Source organism: Uloborus diversus, chromosome 8 (genome assembly GCF_026930045.1).
Source record: "Uloborus diversus isolate 005 chromosome 8, Udiv.v.3.1, whole genome shotgun sequence".
In the NCBI taxonomy this organism is placed as follows: domain Eukaryota; kingdom Metazoa; phylum Arthropoda; class Arachnida; order Araneae; family Uloboridae; genus Uloborus; species Uloborus diversus.
Window position 1 is genome coordinate 82,200,749 of NC_072738.1, and position 19,598 is coordinate 82,220,346.

The following is a 19,598-nucleotide window of genomic DNA, read 5'->3' on the forward strand; positions in this document are numbered from 1 at the left end:
CAGCTTCAATAATTAAATAAATTTTAGAAACCAACCTAAATAAAGCACAAAATCTCAAGAAAATACAGCATATAGCTTAGGGTGGTTCAAAAAAAATTTTTTTTTTCAACTAGAGTCTAGGACACCCCCTATTTTTTTTACACTTACTAATAGTATTATACACATCTTAAGAGTAATTAAAACCTACAGAATCAGATGGTTGTGGCGATTATTCAGATATTTAGGCGTGCAGATCCGAACCCAGTTAAAAAGCTAACTTTTTCGAAGATTGAGGGTACGAGGAGAACGGGGAGACCAGCAACAAGGTGACTGGATAGTGTTGAGAAGGATCTAGAAATTTTGGGAGTGAATAGGTGGAGAAACCTGGCAATGTGTCGTACCGCCTGGAGGAAGCAGACGGAGAAAGCCTTGGCCTGCACCAGGCTGTTGTGCTGATGAAGAAGAAGAATAGTATTATGCTGCAAAAGTTTTAGCTTCTTACTCAAACTTTTAAGACAGTGCTCAATGACCCCGTAATTTAACATTAGTTGTATCATAGGAAATGCCACAAATTGAGAAATATTAAATTTCCCAGCTGTTTTTTTTGTAAATAGTTGTTTTATTTCAATGTATATGCATATTTCTAGTGTATATTATAATATGTAGCATTGTTTTTTCAGTTCGATGTGTTTTTCAACCTTCTCCCTATACTATTGAAATTTGGGGGAGGGGGTTGAGCACCCTCTTTCAGTTCAAATAGAAAGCTAAAATTCCTCCAGTATATTGCTATCTACAAATATTTAGGGGCCTCCCGGTATCTAGGAAAACCTTTTTTTTACATGTATTTTTGAACCACCCTAATATAGCTATTTCGAGGTTACAATGGGATTCTCCCATAAGTGCAAAAAACTCAGCACACAACAAGAAAATTGTCACTGAAGGGACACCGGTATTGATACCAAATGGATCAAGCAATAAGAGTTCACGACAAAAGACGAAAACCCTAATCAACGAACTACAAGTCAACTCCGGGGCCTGCAGAAAGGGGGGGGGGGAGGAGAGAATCAGAACCCGGAAAGCAAAAAGAGCGGAATTAAAACGAACAACCGGAAAAAAGAGATTATAAAAATTTCTTCCAAATGTCAAAAAAAAAAAAAAAAAAAAGAAAAAAAATTGGGTGCTGGAAAAATCATTGGCTAGAGAATGATAATTTTCAGAAATAACAATAATTATTTTTCCTTAACAAAGAAGTTCTTGAACTTTTTAACATTGTGGCACCCTGTGAAAAATTAGAATTTCGCCACGGTTCCCCCGTTATTTTTGATAAATATACGCAGTGAACACTTTGTCTCTGGGTACCATGGGTACTTCAGTGGCACCCCTCGCGATGTGCGACATTCCAGGGTGGTGCGGCACCTTGGGTAACTTCTGTTTTGACAGTTTCTATTAATAAACAGTTGAATAGTTATATTTTATGAGCTGAAAAGAAAAAAATAACTAAGGAACACATTTGAGATTTCAATTTTTTTTTTTTTTTCGTTTTTGGCATCTTTACATTTTGCCATCATGAAATTTGTCGACTCTAAAATATGCCGCCCTAACCGGTGGTACAGGAGCCGGGACTGTTGCTTGCAATTCAAGATTTTGTTCTTGACTTACGTTTTGTTGCGAAAAACATTAACATTGGTTTACCTTTTAACTTCAGCCTTTCTCCAACATAGTGGTATTTGTGTAGGCGTCTCACAGGTGAACTATCAGCAATATACAATAGTTGCAGATAAATTTCGGCTAAATTTAAGTGAAACATTGACTTTCGTTTCTAACAGCTTACTTCCAACTAAAACAATAATATTGAATTTGGTTAAAATTGAAATATATTGTTTTCGCCGTAGTGGGGATATGATCTTTTTTTTTTTTTTTTTTTTTGCTGTTTTACAGTAAAGTAGTAAAGAATTTCCCCTTTTTGCCCGAAAAGGATAAAAAATCCAGGAGTACGAAACCATAAAAAATACATTAAATATAACTTAGCAGATCCTTTCTGCGAGAAACTGCTGAAGAAACAATTTCATTCTTAAGTGCAAAAGAATCTTCAACTTTTGTTTGCATTTCATTTTTCACGGAGCAGTTGCATTCGTTGAAATGGTTTTCACGCAATACTTGCAGGATCTAATTAAGGCTGAGAATTTCATTTTCGAGTACTTTCGTTTTCGAAGTTAATTATTTGACTTTTACCGCCTAAAAGTTTTTTTTTTCACATTGTTTCACGTTTTTTCATTTCATTTTGGTACCATATGAAGTATGTTGCAGATATTATAAAGCCTTAAAGATTTGAACCCACAATTTTTAAAACATTGAAAAATACAATATATTGCGTCTAAAAATGGTTCTCGACGAAATACTGCTGTTTTAGTAATATGTGTACTAGAATTTATAACAGTTTTTCTGCCCTTTTTTGGGCATTAGTTCTATTGGTATGTGATACTGGGCATTTGTGTATTTTCTGGTATAGGATTAAGAGTTGGTTTTTGAGTACTGAGACAGGGCATTTGATTTCAACGATATGTCATATGTGACATTTAATTTTAGTTGTAATTTATATGAGAAAGCAATGTTGCTTTTTTTACTACATAAAAGTGCACTTCTGAAGTACAGGGTATAAAATCTTGTACTGACAAAGGAAATTCACTAGAGAAACCGGTTGATATTTTTGTATAATTATTTTCTAATTTTGAAACATACCTCAAAGTTTTTACAATAGCGTTTATACACTTCTACCCATATACAACCTTCGTATATCTGACTAGCAAACATCACGACCTTGAGGGTTACACATCTGGGTGGAAAGCTGGTTTTATTTCAGTTCGCACTGGATATGAACCTAGATAAAACGGTTTGATTGCATGGGCCTTAGTTCTGCTGTAACGGAGGTTCAAAGGTGATATTTTTGAATCTAGAAAATTAGCCCAAAAAAGCTCATTGCAGTATGCGCCAATTAAATGCATTTGCAACAGAGACCCCCCCCCCATTCGTTGTACTGATAAGATACGCCGAATGTCTTGAGAGGGAAATATTGTCTCAAAGTTTCCAATTCCAATGAAAACGCCGCTGAAACTCTGGAGTCCTGAAAATCAGTTTGATTCAGATGACAAAAACGAGATCTGGATAAAATTCTGTCCAGTCACGAATCTGGATAAAATTCTGGATTTAGGTCAATTCGTACTAGATATGAGCCCAGGTAAATTACCTCGAGTGCATAGGCTTTAGTTTGGCTACAGGAAGGGTTTAAATTTGCTTGATTGACTCCGGAACTGGAATGGCGTTATTTTTTTTTTTTTGGAAGTTTAAACTTTGGCACAGTATTTGCTCTCCTAACATCTGTCGCGTCTCTTGTTAGTACAACGAAGGGGATCTGAAACTTATTCTACACTGTGAATGCATTCAGTTGGGCGACACTGCAATGCAATAACAAGAAAAGAGTAAAAAAAAAAGGATAATTTCAAACGCAAAACCATTGCTTTTCTGGAGCCAAACTGGAAACTTTGGACCCCCATTACGGCCGAACTAGGGCTTATGCAGTCAAACCGCTTTACCTGGGCTCATATCTAGTGGGAATTGACCTAAATCCAGAATTTCGTTCGAAATAGTGACCCTCAAGACCGTGCCGTTTGGAACTGAGAAAATATAGACGAAATTCAACTTTATGTCAAGCACTGGCGCAGCCTTAATTTACATTATGGGGGTGGAGGTATGCAGAGAGATAAGGAGAACAGGGTGAATATTGATTGAGTATCTGTACCCTAATGGTGGTACCCACCCTTTGAAATCTATTAACAGGGCCGGCTCTAGTAGTTCTGCTGCCTTAGGCGCCCCCCTACTGAATAATAATAATAATAATAAATAATAATATATTAATAAAATTAAAACAATAGTAAAGTGCTTAAAATTAAAAGTGAATCGTATCGCGCTGAAACAGATATTCGTACTTTAAAAAAATATTTCAATTTCGAAATTTGCCGCCCCAAAAACCTGCCGCGCTAGGCAGCAGCCTAGATTGTCTACCCCAAGAACAGGACCTGCTACTAAAACGAAAGAAATCGTACTAAATTAAAATTTAACTACATTTATATAAAACATTAACTTATTTTTTATGATTAACTTTAAAAAAAATCTTCAAAACCCTAGAGTTATTTTGTGTAAACCGTGTATTTTAGAGTCAAGCTGCAAAACACTATATAAGATAATTTTAGTGTTACTCCGATTTAAACAGATAAATGAGTAGTCGTTGAATGAATGATTTCAGAAATTCCCCTTCCTTTTAGCATTCATTCCAATACGCTACAGAAATCTTTTAAAATACGGGCACGACATGGGGATGCGTAAAGGATTCTTTGATCAACCTTTGCGACGTTATCGCTCTAAACAATCAAAGTACCTTTCTTATGTTTGGAATCTCTTCAAGAGTTCTTAAGCAACTTTAAATCGTTGTGCTGTATTTAAGTTTAGGTTTGATGGGGATAGCAAAGAGTCATAATTTAGGATAACTCTCAATCACATCATCATTTTTCTTAAAAAGCCAAGCGCCAGATCAAAGTATTTCAGGGCTTTTCCAGACAAAACGCCTTCTGAGGAATAATAATTCGCTGATTTTAAAGGTAAGCACTTATGATATGAATAGGATCATCTGTTTGAAATGACAAAAAATAAATAAATAAATTGAAAAAAATAATTAAAACAAATAAAATAAAATGAAATAAAAAAAATAAAATAAAAGAAATATCATTCAGTCTAATAAAATAAAATAATAAAATAAAAAAATAATAAAAAAAGTATTTAAAGAAAATTTCATCAGGGTGGACCAGAAGAAAAACTTTCTAAATTTTTGGAACACAGAATAGTCTCTTAAATCCGAAACTCTGTAATCCAAACGACAAAACGTTTTCAGAGGAATATTAATGCTTTGTTATCAAAGGTGAGCACTAAAAAAATTATGATTATCGGCCTGAAAAAAAAAAAAAAAAAAAAAAAACGAAAATTCTTCCAGGAGGAAACTAGAAAAAATCCTCCAATTTTTTTCGAATACAGTAGAGTCTTTAATCTGCGCGCCGTCAAGAAGTAATACATGCACTGTGAATGAAATAGGCACAGTAGTACACTGTTTGTATGTACAGTTTCCCCTACTTGAAGCAACCTAACAGCTAGCGTTTACAGGAATAAGGTAAAACCAACAGCTTTTTTTGAAAAATAAATATCATTTAGTAAAACATGAACTATAGTTTTCAACTTTTTTTCCTTTTTCAATTCACCATTAAATCGATGGGAAGTTTGCTGTATCTTCTCCAGTGGGCTGTTCTGTATCGTGAAAACAAGAGCTAATTAAAAAGTTTCGTTAACACAGTCTTTTTTTTTTTGGCAAAAATGTAGTTGTAATTAGTTATTTAGAACCAAGATGCAGATGAATAGTTCTTTTTTGCTGCGTAGTGTGTTCTCAATTAAGATTTTTACCAAACTAATTAGTTGAAAAATTAATTCTTCCTATTTCAAAAACTGCAACACAGTTTAATACGCATTCAGAGCATTTGAGCCGTAATTTTAGGTCGCTATTACATTTTTGAGCATGAACCAGAGAAAGTCTCTTTTCGAATGAAGAAAAAAAAAACAGCTTTTAGGGAATTCATCCCCATAGCGATTTTCCTCATTCTGGTTATAAAATGCACTGCTGAACAACTGGCGGCATAAAAAAACAAATAGAAATGTAACGCAAGAGAAAAATATGAAGATTGGAACAAAGATATGGAGGAGGCAAGTATAGATTAGTATCAGCGGGTCATGTCTTGATCTTTTATGATTTTCTCTGTATTCAGTTATCCATAGATTAAAATGCTTTTATAAATTTCGTGTTTTATGTTTGGTTTTTAACAGAGACATAGGTTTTATCTCTTAAGCTATATCTAATTATGAAGGAGGATCATGTTAAATAACGCAGCACTTTTGCTTCAACATAGTCGGAATCATAGTCCATATTCAGAGACAGATCCCTAGATGGAGACATGGGGAACATGCGCCCATTTCAATGACTGAAGATACCCTAAAACTGCGTTTTGGAGGACTTGCATAGCGAAAAATTCGCCCCAGACTTTTTCACCCTTATGACCCCCTTCCAGAAATTACCCTCTCCAAAACCTGAGGTTCGTTCCTTCTTTGTGTGTTTTGAAATTCTAAGTTTAATCAAGTTCAATTATTTGATTTTCCGAAGAACATTTTGTTCCAATTATAATTATGGTTTACATCTTTCCAATTTTTACATAATTTTCAACCGTCTTCGATTTTTCATCTATTTTTTTTGTTCATATTTTTTTTTCCATATTTCAGATCGCAAGTCGCTTACTTTTTACTAAATAAATCGTTTTTCAAGTTTCAAAGTTACATTTTAAGCTGTTGTTTATGATCTCAGAGAATATTTTTGACCTCGATTATTTTTTAAAAATTATTTAAGTTCCACATAAATTACTTCGATACCTGCGTTCAAGACTTTGCTATGAATTGATTATGTTTGCTCCCGCGAGACTGTTTAGGTATCTTGTTGATTAGAGAACCAATGTTAATTTATCAAAACGTGATTAATTTATCAGAATAAACATAATAAACTCCCCAATGTAAAGGTAATTAAGAAATTATTTTTTGAGAAAGATATTTGGTTGCCTCAAAACATATTTTGCAAAAAATAATCTTAAAATACTCTTTTCTGTACTTATTAATTAATTTCTTTGAAAATAGGGGAAAATGCATAAATAAATTACAAATATACGTCTAAGGAAAAGTATAGAAAATCAGAACAATGTAGCTATTTACAATTTAGTATAGCCGAAGACATAAAATCAAGCAAATTGAAAGAATGAAACTTTTTTGTCCTCATTATCATTTAAATTACTTTTCTGCCAAAAAATGTCCAATACAATTATTGAGGAATTATTTCCAACGTATTTTTAATTCTGTATTACTAATCACCGTATTACATTTCTCAATTCGAATGCTAATTATCGGGTAAAAAAACCTTCGAGACAATTTTGAAAAGTACCACGACAGAAGTAGCATTTGCAAAACAAAATACCTGACAAAGAACTTGTATAATTGAGTTTTTCTTTCCTCTGCTATGACGTCTCTGAAATGTAAATAGGTGAAATATAATTAACTATTGTCATCTTTTGCTTTGTCCTTTATTTCAAAAAGAAAAAGAGAATGCTAAAGGGGGTGTGGAATTTAGTGACGTGTTTATAAAATTTGCTCATTAAAGATGAACTTTGAATGGGGTCGTTTCCAAAGTAATTTTTTCCAAAAGGGCATGCTTAAAAACATTGGATCTGATCATTTTTTGATAAATTTGTTTACGTTTATTATTTTTTAAAAAATACTTAAATCGGAGCGCTTTCATTGTTTACGGCTTCTGTCGATGACATCACAAATGATGAAATGCCATTCGGTGTTGCATTCTCAGTGCAAAATACTTAACTCGCATCTTTACTCACGCGTATAGGCAACGATATGGTTGGTAGCAAGCGAAGAGCGCAATTTTAATTCACCGCTTGATTATCATAACGCAGAAACGTAGTAGAAAGATGCGGCAAAGTGCATCATTTGTGACATCATCAAGACCACGCCTTGGTTGAAGAATCGGACATTAAAAAAAAAATTAGTTAACAAAAAAACTGCTGGGAAATTGAAAGTATTTTTTGGGTCCATGTAATTTTTTTTTGCTTATTTTATCCATTACATTGATTAAGAGTAATACTTTTGACTGAAGGAAACCAGCCCATTGTAGGGGAATGTGGGGGAAAGTAAAATATTTAAGACTAGTTAAATTTTTCAAAATGAACGAAATGGAAAATTTTCAAATTTTCTTGAAAGTTACAGTTCAAAAAAAAAAAAAAAACAATGTATATTATAATAAAACTTGGATTGAAGCAATTTTTTATATGTTTGCAGTAAATTTATAATTTTTAAAAGAAATGGAAAAATTTAAATTATATTGTGGGGGGAGAGGGGAAGAAAAAGGGGGAAAATATTTTTTTCTTATGAAATATTTTCTATTCTATTTGGTGAAATGAATCAGCAAATAAAAGAATAAAATAATAAGTGAGAAGATGATGAAACAATAAATGGATAAATAAATAAGCGAGTAACATGCGAGGTAAAACAAATGAGTGTATAAAATAGCGAATGAGTAATAAAATAAGAAAATGAATGAATGAATAAGTGAATGAAGGAATGTAAATAAATTAATTTAAAGCGAGTACATAAGTTTTCATAATAAATGATTGAGTAATAGGGTGGGTCGAAAATTCTTTTTTCCCTAATCAATTTCTAATAGCGCGGAAAACTTGCGCATTGGCATCCTTATAACGGGTAAATAATTGAAAAAATATTTAAAAAATTTGAAATCGCGCAAGACCGCGCAAGTTGAGAAAAAAATAGAAAAAGTCAGATATTTTTAAAGACGTGTATTTTTTTCAAAAATAATTTATTTCATTTATAATAGTATAGAAAAATACACTTTGTAGTTACTGAAATAAATAGAAAAAACTTGGGGGCACTTTGTCGATCATTTGAATTCGCGCAGAAAGCCTTAAAATACCATTTTTAAAGTAAAAGACATATTATTTCAAAAATTCTTAAGCTGACATAAAGCTATAAAAATGGGATATTAAACAACCGTTTTAATGTTTTAAATGCATTTTTTCAACGATGAAATGACTGAGGACTCACCACGTACAGGCCCTCAATTTCAAATCTTGTGGGGCGGAGGGGGGTAAAGTGTGCAAATTCAATGGAAGTTTCAACGGAAAACAGCAAAACTCACACTAAAAAAATTCTGAAACGTTACTTGTACGTTAGTATTTCCATGTAACATTTCATGATTTAAATGGTTTTTATCCACTTCCTGGAAATATCCAGTACCATTGTCAAAACGTTTCCCGAAACGCTACAAGTTGTCCGAATGCTGACTTCTCTCTGATGTAAAAAAATAATTTTAGCTTCTAGTTTAAAGATTAACTGAAAGTATTTATAAAGTGTATCGACTTCAGTTCGATTACGGTTCGTCCATGCTGATTAAACTCCCAAAGGCAGCGAATAAGTATGGCCTATACGTCGCTTTGCAAGAATTACAGGTGAGAAATATTCTCGGTCGTACTTACTTGAAATTCTGGCTTAACTTTGGCCATGTTTGCAATACTGCTTATGGAACTGTCTTGATAAATCAAGAAGGTGCCAAGCTGTTATATTATCCCTACTTGAGATTACTCTGAAGTTCTAAAGACATATCTGGCTTTAAACGGGAAGTTTTCTGGATTTTTCAAGATACTTTCAAGAATGTTACCGAATTTTAGCGGAAAACATTCCTGGTTTTTGCGAGATATATTACTGGCAGAAATTGTGCACATCAGCTGCCTATTATTTTCCAGGAACGTTTCTGAATCGTTTTTACGGTGCCCGCCCATTCAAATGCAAATACTTTTATTTCTCAAAGCCGGGGGGGGGGGGACAATAAACACTCCCTCCCCCTCCCCCCCAAAAAAGACGGGCCCAATAACGTGGCGGCGACAGCAAATCGCGAGTCCCACTCACCATCCTACCCAATCAACCAACCAATTTAGGTGTGATTCATTATGCTGAAGTTCTTTGAATTTTGAAATCGTATCAAATGTTCAATGATTTTATTGTTATTTAGTATGAAAACCTTCTCGGTTTTCATGCTTGCGACATTTTCCTTCATCCTCTGTCGCACGTTTTGCTCACCTTTCTACCGATTGAGTGTGGTATCAAATATTCAAGTTATGACAGGGCGTTGGCTTTCAATAAATATTAACCATCCGTTTTAATGCTTTGCTTATTTCTTCATTATGTCGAAATGACTCAGGACTCACCACGTGGATTTAGTCGCAAGTCGATTTAGTATCAAAATTTTCATCAAAGATCTTCATCTGAATGCTGTCTACTTAATAAAACCATCTGAATTTTCATGCCCGCAAACTTTTACACCAGTCTCTGTCACAAGTTTTATACATCTTTCTACTGACGAGTACGGCACGGAAATTTCACATTTTCGTTGAAATTTCCATATTCCGAGCACAGAAATTTCAACAAATAATCTAAAACTAGCTGTTAAGAATCTCAGACTCCTCAGTTAGTCCTAATGGTTAACTGTGTTAACAGGGTGTTAAGACTTTAATGTTTCCCGAATTATTTCAACAAGCGTAATGCAGATACTGGGAAAATTATAGTAAAGACCTACGCTCTTGTTTGGTTTGATATTAAGATGCTTTACACCGTGAAAGACGGTTCGAAGCATATACTGAAGGTTATTCAAACAACAAGACATTACCGAATAACATTAAAAGAAATCCTTGATCCCTTCATTCATAGAAACTCGTTCTTTTGTCATCTAGAAAATACGATGTAGCAATGATACTGGACTACTCACAGCACATTCGAGAATTCGGCTACAGGAGAATACTGAAAGCCTGAAATGAGGCGCCAGGATTCTACAAGCTTTCATTAATTAATTTTCAAGCCGCTGATTTTCCTGAACTTATTGATCTACTCAAATGTAAGCTGATACATCTACCATTGTCTTCAAATATAGCAACAGAAGACTTTGAACTTCATTGAAAGTCAAAGCCTTTCCATAGCTTGAATATTTGATACCACACTCAAATGGTAGAGAAATGTGCAAAACTTGTGGTTCATTGTCCCCCCCCCCCTCACGGCTTTGAAAAATAAAAGTATTTACATTTGAATAGGCGTGAGTTTTGCTGCTTTCCGTTGAAACTTCCATTGAATTTGCAGACTCTAACCCCCCCCCCCCCCGGAGAAATTTGAAATGACGAGCCTGCACGTGGTGAGTCCTCAGTAATTTCATCATAAAATAAATGTATTTAAAACATTAAAACGGATGTTTAATAGTATATTTTTTTAGCTTTATGTCAGCTTAAGAATTTTTGAAATAATATGGCTTTTACATTAAAAATGGTATTTTAAGGCTTTGTACGAGAGTTCAAATGATCGACAAAGTGCCTCCAAGCATTTTCTATACTGCCATGTGCAGGTAAACGGCAGTATCTGCAGAAATGAGTTTTCGAGATATTTGAAGAAACGCGTTTTGGATTCAATACTAACAATAGGGAAATGCAGGAATTAGACGTCTTTTTCGCACCTTTTTTTCAGCGGAAACCATATAAACGAGCTTGTACAATAAAGGTAACGTACAATAGATGACAAAAAAGCAAAAAAATGAAAAATGAAAAATTTGCAGTTACTGCCCTTTACCTGCACACGGCAGTATACATTTCGGTAACTACAAAGTGTATTTTCAATACTATTAAAAATTAGGTAAATTATTTTTTTGAAAAAAAAAAAGTACACGTCTTTAAAAACTACCATTTTTTTCTATTTTTTCTCAACTTGAGGACTCTTGCGCGATTTCAATTTTTTAAAATAATTTTTTAATTATTTTTCCCGTTATTAGGATGCCAATTCGCAAGTTTTCCACGCTATTAGAAATTGATTATTAAGAAAAATTGTTTTTCGACCCACCCTATTGAGTAAGTAAACGAAATAAACTACTTCACTATATCCCAATCACTTTGCTTTGCATGCACTTGACTAACTGTACAAAGCATCTAACATACAAATACGTTTAGCGTTAAATAAATTCTGCACCGAATAGTAATAGGTCTCAATTTGTTAATGACAGAAACTTTATCATTTTATTATTACAAACTTGTTTTGACTTATTCCAAAATATTACAATGCTTTAAAATTGCCCGTCAAGGTATGACGGGTGAATTTTTTTTTTTAATATTTGAACGAGGCAGTTGCATGTTTAATGATATTTTGATGGTTGACATTTTAACTCTAACTCCAGTGGATTAACCCTAAACTCCAGTAGATAGCGTTCATTGTTGACCACTTTTTCGTTCCTTCATTCTCCTAAAATGACAGTATTATTGGTAAAACAGTTAAGTTACCGGACCCAGCTCAGCCTTGTCAAAATAAATATTTCCTTACATTTCAAACATTACCAAAAAGTAGTATCAAATTATCATGCTATGGCGCGAGTTTCATTGTTGATGACGTCAGGAGCGTTACTTGATCAGTGAATTGTCTATTATACATATGAGGATAAGTATCAATTTTTGAAAATTGCTTGTATTATCACGTGCTTTGATTTTCAGACGTAACATTTTCCTGACTCAAATATACTACATGTTACAACATAGTTAAAATATTACACTGTAAAAACAATTCAGAAACTTTCCTGAAAAAAAAATGGGCAACTGATGTGCCCAATTTTTGCCAGTAACATGTCTTACAAAAACCAGGAACGTTTTCCTCTAAAATTCAGTAACCTTCCAGAAATTATCTTGAAAGCCTCCTGAAAAATTCGGAATTTTTTCCGTTTATAGCAAGTTGTGTGTCTGGAAAATTTGAGTAAATTCAAGAGGGTAGAATACAATAGCTTCGCACCTTCATGATTTATAAAGGGCGTTCCAAGAGCAGTATTGCAAAAATGGCCAAAGCTAAAACAGAATTGCGAGTAAGTATCAAGAATTTTACTCGCTTGAAACTCTTGCAGAGTACGTAGTCCATGGACTTATTCGTTCCCGTTGGGAGCTTAATTAGTCTGAAAATGCAGTAAACAAAATGAAGTCAATACAGTTTATAAATACGCTCAGTTATTCTTTAAACTGGGAGCTAAAAATATTTTTCGCAACAGTGAAAAGTTTGCATTCGTGGAATTTGCAGTAATTCAGGAATATTTTTGAAAATGATACATGATTTTTCCAGGAAGTGTATAAATACCATTGAAATCCCGAAACGTAACACGGAAATACTCAGTAACGTTTCGGAATTTTTTACAGTGCACCAGATAGGTATCGCAAAAAGCAGAGTAAACGTTTCACTATTTCACTTTCACCCACTATTTCACTTTGCCTCACATTCCCCTACATAAGATCGACAATAGAAATGTGAAATTTTTTAAACTTTTTAATTAATTTCTCTAATTAAACTGAATTGTATAAATAGCTTATAAATACATTTTTGGCATTTGAAGACTATACTTCAATTTCCTTACTATGCGTATAAAATTTCTGTTGCACTTTCTGTTTACAAAAATGTCACTCACGATACAGAAAGTTGAAAAGTATGGATGTATGGTGAAAAGACATAACTTACCATTATCAAAATGAACTAACTGGTAGTTAGTTTTGAAACTTGCAATAGATAAAGATAGTATAACCCATTTTATGGCAAAATTTTCAATGAAATATAACATTTCCTTTTCGGCAGCAAATCTTTTCTTTAAAAAAAAAGTGGAAATTTTTCTGTTTTTTTTTTCACGGTGAAGAATAAAATAAACTAAGAATGAGTAAATAAATACATAAGTAAATTAATATATTAGACAAAAATAAATGAATTAGAAAATAAGTGAGTTAATACACGAAGGAATATTATGAACAAATTTATAAAGGGCATAGGGCATCAAAGATTTAATAAATGAATGAATAAGTAAACGAAATGAACTGTTTCACTTTGCTCAGCGTGTAGTACCTAACCGGTTGTATTAAACGATCAAAATCAAACAGTGCAACAAACGCAGTTTTAGGCGATCTTTGATGACGTAGAAGCCTTAGGATAAAAGCAAGTTAAAGTTTTTCTACGAAAATGTGTCGAACTTGAAGTCCGAAGTATTTATGATCCATATTTGTGAACCAGGATATGTAGTTAAAGGTAAGTGATATAAATCCTAATGGCTCCTTCCTTAAAAACTTTCTGAGTCCGCACTATTTTAGCATCCCGCTTTTTCTCAGTATTTCACTTTACCCCATATTTTTCTACATACACGTATATCGAGTTTATAAGGAACCCATTGTCATTGCTTTTATTTTCCCCTAGATGTGGAATTATTTACTCTATTGCAGTTTGAAAATATTACATCCAATGAGATAGGTTTTTGTCAATGTATATTCGGCTGTAAACGCTCCAAGGTTTAAAATAATTTCAACAAAAAGTTATTTCTAAAAGTTTCACTGAATCTCTTAGCCGTTTTTCAGCATTTCAGACTTCTACTACAAAAACTTTTTCTGCTGTTTACTATTAATGTATCTTGCTCAGGCTTTATAACTGTTTTAATACCAAAATTTGTTGACTCATGGAGTCGTGTTTCGAAACAAGATCGGCTTAAAACTTTATTCGGGAATACACTTCTTTAATCTACTGAAAAAGTAAGCGTTTAACGCTTTTTTGTACCTTTTCTTCTCTTTTTATTGGTTTTAAAGTCGCATATTTCCTATTCTTTGCACGTCCCATTTTATCTTTTTGAGTAAAATACGTTGAATGTACGAAAAGTGGTCACAATTTCAAGAAAGTGGCTATTAATGAGTTTGTTACTTAGTGGTCACTGGCTACTGAAAAATTTCCAATTTTGCCTTTTAAATCGTTAAGTACTTAAAAATAGCCCAGGAACATTAGAAGGAATAACATAACGTTACAAAATTTATATAGGTAATTATTTTTAAAAATGTAATGACGACAATCAATAATTTTTTTCCTTTTACATGGGATACTATCGCCCCTCTCCAAAAAGCAAATGTAAACCGTATTCACTAACCCTATTAAAATGTTTATAATTAAAAGCATGATTGATTTTCTGATAAAAAGCCGTTTTTAGTAACGTAAAAAGATATTTTTCAAGAATAAATCCATTCTGAGTACTTCTCTAAGTGGGTCGGAACTCCATATGAGCTTTCTCAAACACTAAATTTAGAAAACTTTCAACTTAAAACCTTTACGCAGCAAAATTTACGTTCTTTTTGACATCAATTTATGAGTACAAGAACTAATGCTCCTGTGACGAAAGTTTCTCTTTTGATGTCATCAAATAGAATGTTTTCAAGGAGTTTCACGAATCTTATCGATTTGATTTAAGAATCGTAGGTTCGGTCACATTTCTTTTTGTTTTTACTTGAACATAAAATAGACTTTTCGGATACTGAGTACCATACAAACACGCTTGCTATGCAGAGTGAATTTATCTTTTACTTCTTCAGAAATTTTATTTTTTTCTGTGCAGGATCAAATGGGGAAAGGGTAACATAATTTGAATGTTTCAACTTAGGCCCGTATCTTTCTCTTGAATGAATTAAAACGTAACAAAACGTTTTTTTTATTTTCCAATAATATTCCTAGGTGAGATGTGCGCCTTAAGCCAATTAAAAACATCAAAGATTTAAAATATTACAAATTAGGGAAGAGTTGTGGAAATAACCCCAACACGACGCACCTTCAAGATCGAGCCATCATACAGATTATTTTCTATGAAAAAGTAAATTTCTTTCGTTGCCATTTTCAGAAAAGAAATCTGCAACCGAATTAAAGAAATCTGTAAGACAAAACCAATTGAAACTGACTTGATTACTGACGACATTGTATTATTTTATTCTTTACCATCTTAAGAACTAATGTTAAATAAATAAAAATATTTTTGGAAAAAAAATAGAATGTACTTCAAAACTGAAGCTGGAAATGTTTCACAAAAAGTAAAAAATAACTTTATTTTCGAACACCATTGATATATAGATTGTATAAGAATAATTTTTGGAGTCAGTGAAAAAACGACAGGTAAAATGATGTCCAACCGTGTTTCGTTTACATTTTTCAGAAAAAAATCTCGAAATTAAGAACGAAATATATATATCGTTACACAAAGAACTTGTTATTAGTGTAATGTATGCCATTGATTTTGAATAACCTTAAATAAAGTTAAAATATTCTCGATTTTTAATCAATGTAGTACAGTTCTTATAGCTGAAGTAATTAAGTGTTTTAAAACTAAACAAACTATTCTTCAAAGAACTATTATGCATAACATAAAAAAATGGGATTGGGATTGACCTTTCTATTGTCACGCGTAACGATATAAAATGAAACAATTTCAAAAGGAATGAAACTTTTTTACTCCATTATCATTTAAATTACTATTTTTCTAAGCAAATACTCCAATCCAATTATTGAGTGATTATTTCTAGTGTAACTGTCATTTCAAATTCTCTAGTAGTAATTATTCCATCGCATTCTTACAACAGATGCAAATTACCAGTTTTTAAAAAGTGTTTTTTTCTTTTTTTGAAATTGCGTTCGGCAAAACAAACATACAAAAAGTTTTTCTATAATTGAGAATTTTGTTCATTGTGATGGGGTGTTTGAAAAGTAAACACGTGGATTATCTCTTGTTATCTATTTCCTTTTTAACCGACTTCAAAAAATGGAGGTTATGATTTCGTATTGCGGCTTTTTATGTGTGTTTTCGAATTATTCCAACACTACTGGACTGATTTGAAATTTTTTTTTTGTTTGGAAGGGTATACTTCCCAGATGGTCCCATTGTAATTTGGTCTGGATCTGATAAGGGGTCCCGGAGAAATCCAAGAAACTTTAAATTTCATACGTCATGGTCACGTGGCGTTGCTGTGATCGGTGTATTTTCACACCTAAGCTTTTGGCTTTCTCTTGAACGATATTTAATTTTCGCGGCACATGGATGATTAATTTTCTCAACGCTGCGCCGCATGGTAATTTTTTATTATAGGTGTTACTAATGTATTTATTTACTGCGTAGCAAAGCAGTAAATTAAATATATTTGCTACATTAATAGTTGAATCAATTACCTTAACATTTTATTTACTAATAAAAAACTTTATTTAGACACTAAAGTATAAAGTTCTTTATTTATATTCCAATTTTTAAATATATTTAGTGTTCAATTGAGGGGGGAATTGAATACAGAACACCCCTCCTCCACGATTTAATTTATATTCTTTTATAATATACATTATAACTGTGAAGTTTGACCAATATTCTGGATTTACTATTTCACGATGCCGCCAGTTCAATTTGAAATTAGAATTATATAAATTAGCAGGCTTCAAAAAAAGGGAGGAGGTTATGAACTCGTCGGATTTGTTTTTTCTTTATACAATGTTCCATATATACTCGAAGACACATGTACAGGGAGGGACACCTGTTGGCCCGAGCCTGGAGGGGGCCCAATATTTTTGTAGCTAACGGTGAAATATAGGGGTAAACAATATGGAGAGGGGCCTGGAAAAGTTATTTGTGATGGGTTCCAAAATTTCTGTGCACACCCCTGCCTGTACCGATAAGGAAAATTTTTTTTTTGTTTGAAACAGCACAGTTCCTCGGTGGTCTAATGTTAATCAAGTTCAGGTTTGATGAAATTGAGGGAACTCTTCAAATATCATACCTACATTTAAATCGATTTGTACTTTATTAACTTTGTATATCGTCTCACTTAGTGAACCGGTTTTTATGCTTTTTTTTGTTTAGTGGTGGTTTTGTTTAGGATTGGTCTAACTTTGGTTCCAAATCTTTGATTTATCCTATTTGTTCTTTAGGGAAAAGTTAAGGGTAAAACAATAAGTTTCATGCAATTTCCCTCACAAACGATTAAATATAAAACCTATTGACAAACAAAGGCCGAAAAAAAATGCTTATACTTTCTTTACCTATAGTTTAAGAAAGTACTAAAAATATATATTATTATGAGTAATGATAATGAAAATTTTGAATTAAAGATTCTCTAAAACAAACATAAAATTCATTCTAGTGGAATTTTTAATCTTCATCTATAGTGGGGTCATGTGAAGAAACATGCGACTTTTATCACGAGTTACATGACACTAACTGCGAAGCAAAAATTACAATTTACAATATTACAATTCTAAAATTTACAATTTTACAAATTTAAACTTAAAGCGATTTCGTTTTTTTTTAGTGACTCGTGCATTTGCTTTCGGAAAGCAAACTTTGATAAAGTTGATAAAATGATGAAGACAATTTTTTTTTGTACATAGTTACGCATTTGAAAAAGCCTTTCTTCACAGTCGTCGGAAGTCTCCGAGACGCTCGCCGTGTTATTTACACCGCTAACAAAGCAAAAAATAAATTACTTTTAAATAAAAAAAAAACCGCCTTTAAAAAATACCCAGGAACTGAAAAGCAAAAAATAACTGATTACACTTACATTCTATTTCCTACCCAAACATAGAAATGAAATTTATTTTACAATTCCAGTACAAAAATCAACTAAACTAAACACCGAATTATAAAATAAACACCGATTTAAATTACTATACGTTGAATTATTTTAAATACCTAACTAATTATATACGTTCTCATAATTTTTAATAACCTTTTGAAGTCGGGGCCTCCTATAAACTACTACTTAACGTAACTGAGTAGGTTTAGTTTTAAAGACTAATTTCGCGTATAGTTAAATTAGTGTTTAATTCAGGATTCGGTGGGTTGTCAGTTACTGTATTTAAGCTTATTTTTGGGGTTTTTCACTTATGCGCGAATCTCACTTGTGCGCGAAAATTTCGTTGTCCCCTTTGGTCGCGTATAAGTGAGAGATCACTGTATGTAGTAAAAAAAATAATTACTTCATATAAAAACTCTTTGCTTTCACGATTCATAGGTTTTTCAAATTTAATGGCATTAGAAAAAAAAATTCATAATTATTTTGCGTTTCAAAAATTTACCGGTCAGATTGAGGGGAAAAAAAAACCCAGGTGCTATAAAAATTCATGGATAGTTTATGTCTGTTTCTGGAGTGACCTGAAAAGAATATTGTTTATTTTTTGAAAAAATAAATAAATAAATAATAAAATAAATTTTAAAGAGTGTCGGTTAATTGAAATTCTACTGTGAATAATTAAGTGAGTAAATAATAATAATAAAAATAAAAAGATGTAACGCAGTGTGCAGTTGTTAGGTTAGCATTTACCAACAGTAAAATCTCATTGCAGCGAAGATCAATGCAACGAAATAAAATCAATGACATTAATATTCAGTCCCGTTTTAATTATCATTACATTACTTAAAACGAAACTCTCGTTACATCACCCATGTGTCAAGTTTTTAATAATGAAAAAACGAGAATCGAAACGTTTCTTTTTGTTAAATACTTTTCTGGGAATACATTCTAAAGCTAAGTCATATAGTGGCATCACATTTAGTTTTCATTGTTAGAAATTGTAATTTTGGATTCTGAAGACCTTACAAATGTAGTCGGACTGTTAAAGCTTTTGAGCGGTTTTCAGAATAGAATTAACAAACTAGCTTTAATCCTATCTTGAAAATAAAAGATTGCCTTTGTTTATTTGTAAATTCATTAAAACACTGGTAGAAGAAGAGATTCTTTTCAAATATGTCAGCTATTAATAATACTTTCTTGTAAATCAAACAAGAACTGAAACGTTTTGATTCTAAAAGAAAAATAAAATAAATACGTTACTCGCACATTTGGGATTTAACGTCTTAACAAATTTCTTTGAATTTTCAGTACAAAGCTATTTTTTTTTTTATTTTGCTTTCAGTCAGAACTCAATTTAAAAACTTTGAAGGAGATGGAAGTCTTTTTTTTGATCATAAGTTTACAGTGGAGATAAAATTGTTCATTAAATGAAAAAAAATGGGTACTGATCAGAATTCTGTGGATATCTTTTTCTCATGAGTTTACTCTCCAAATTCACTGAAAAGT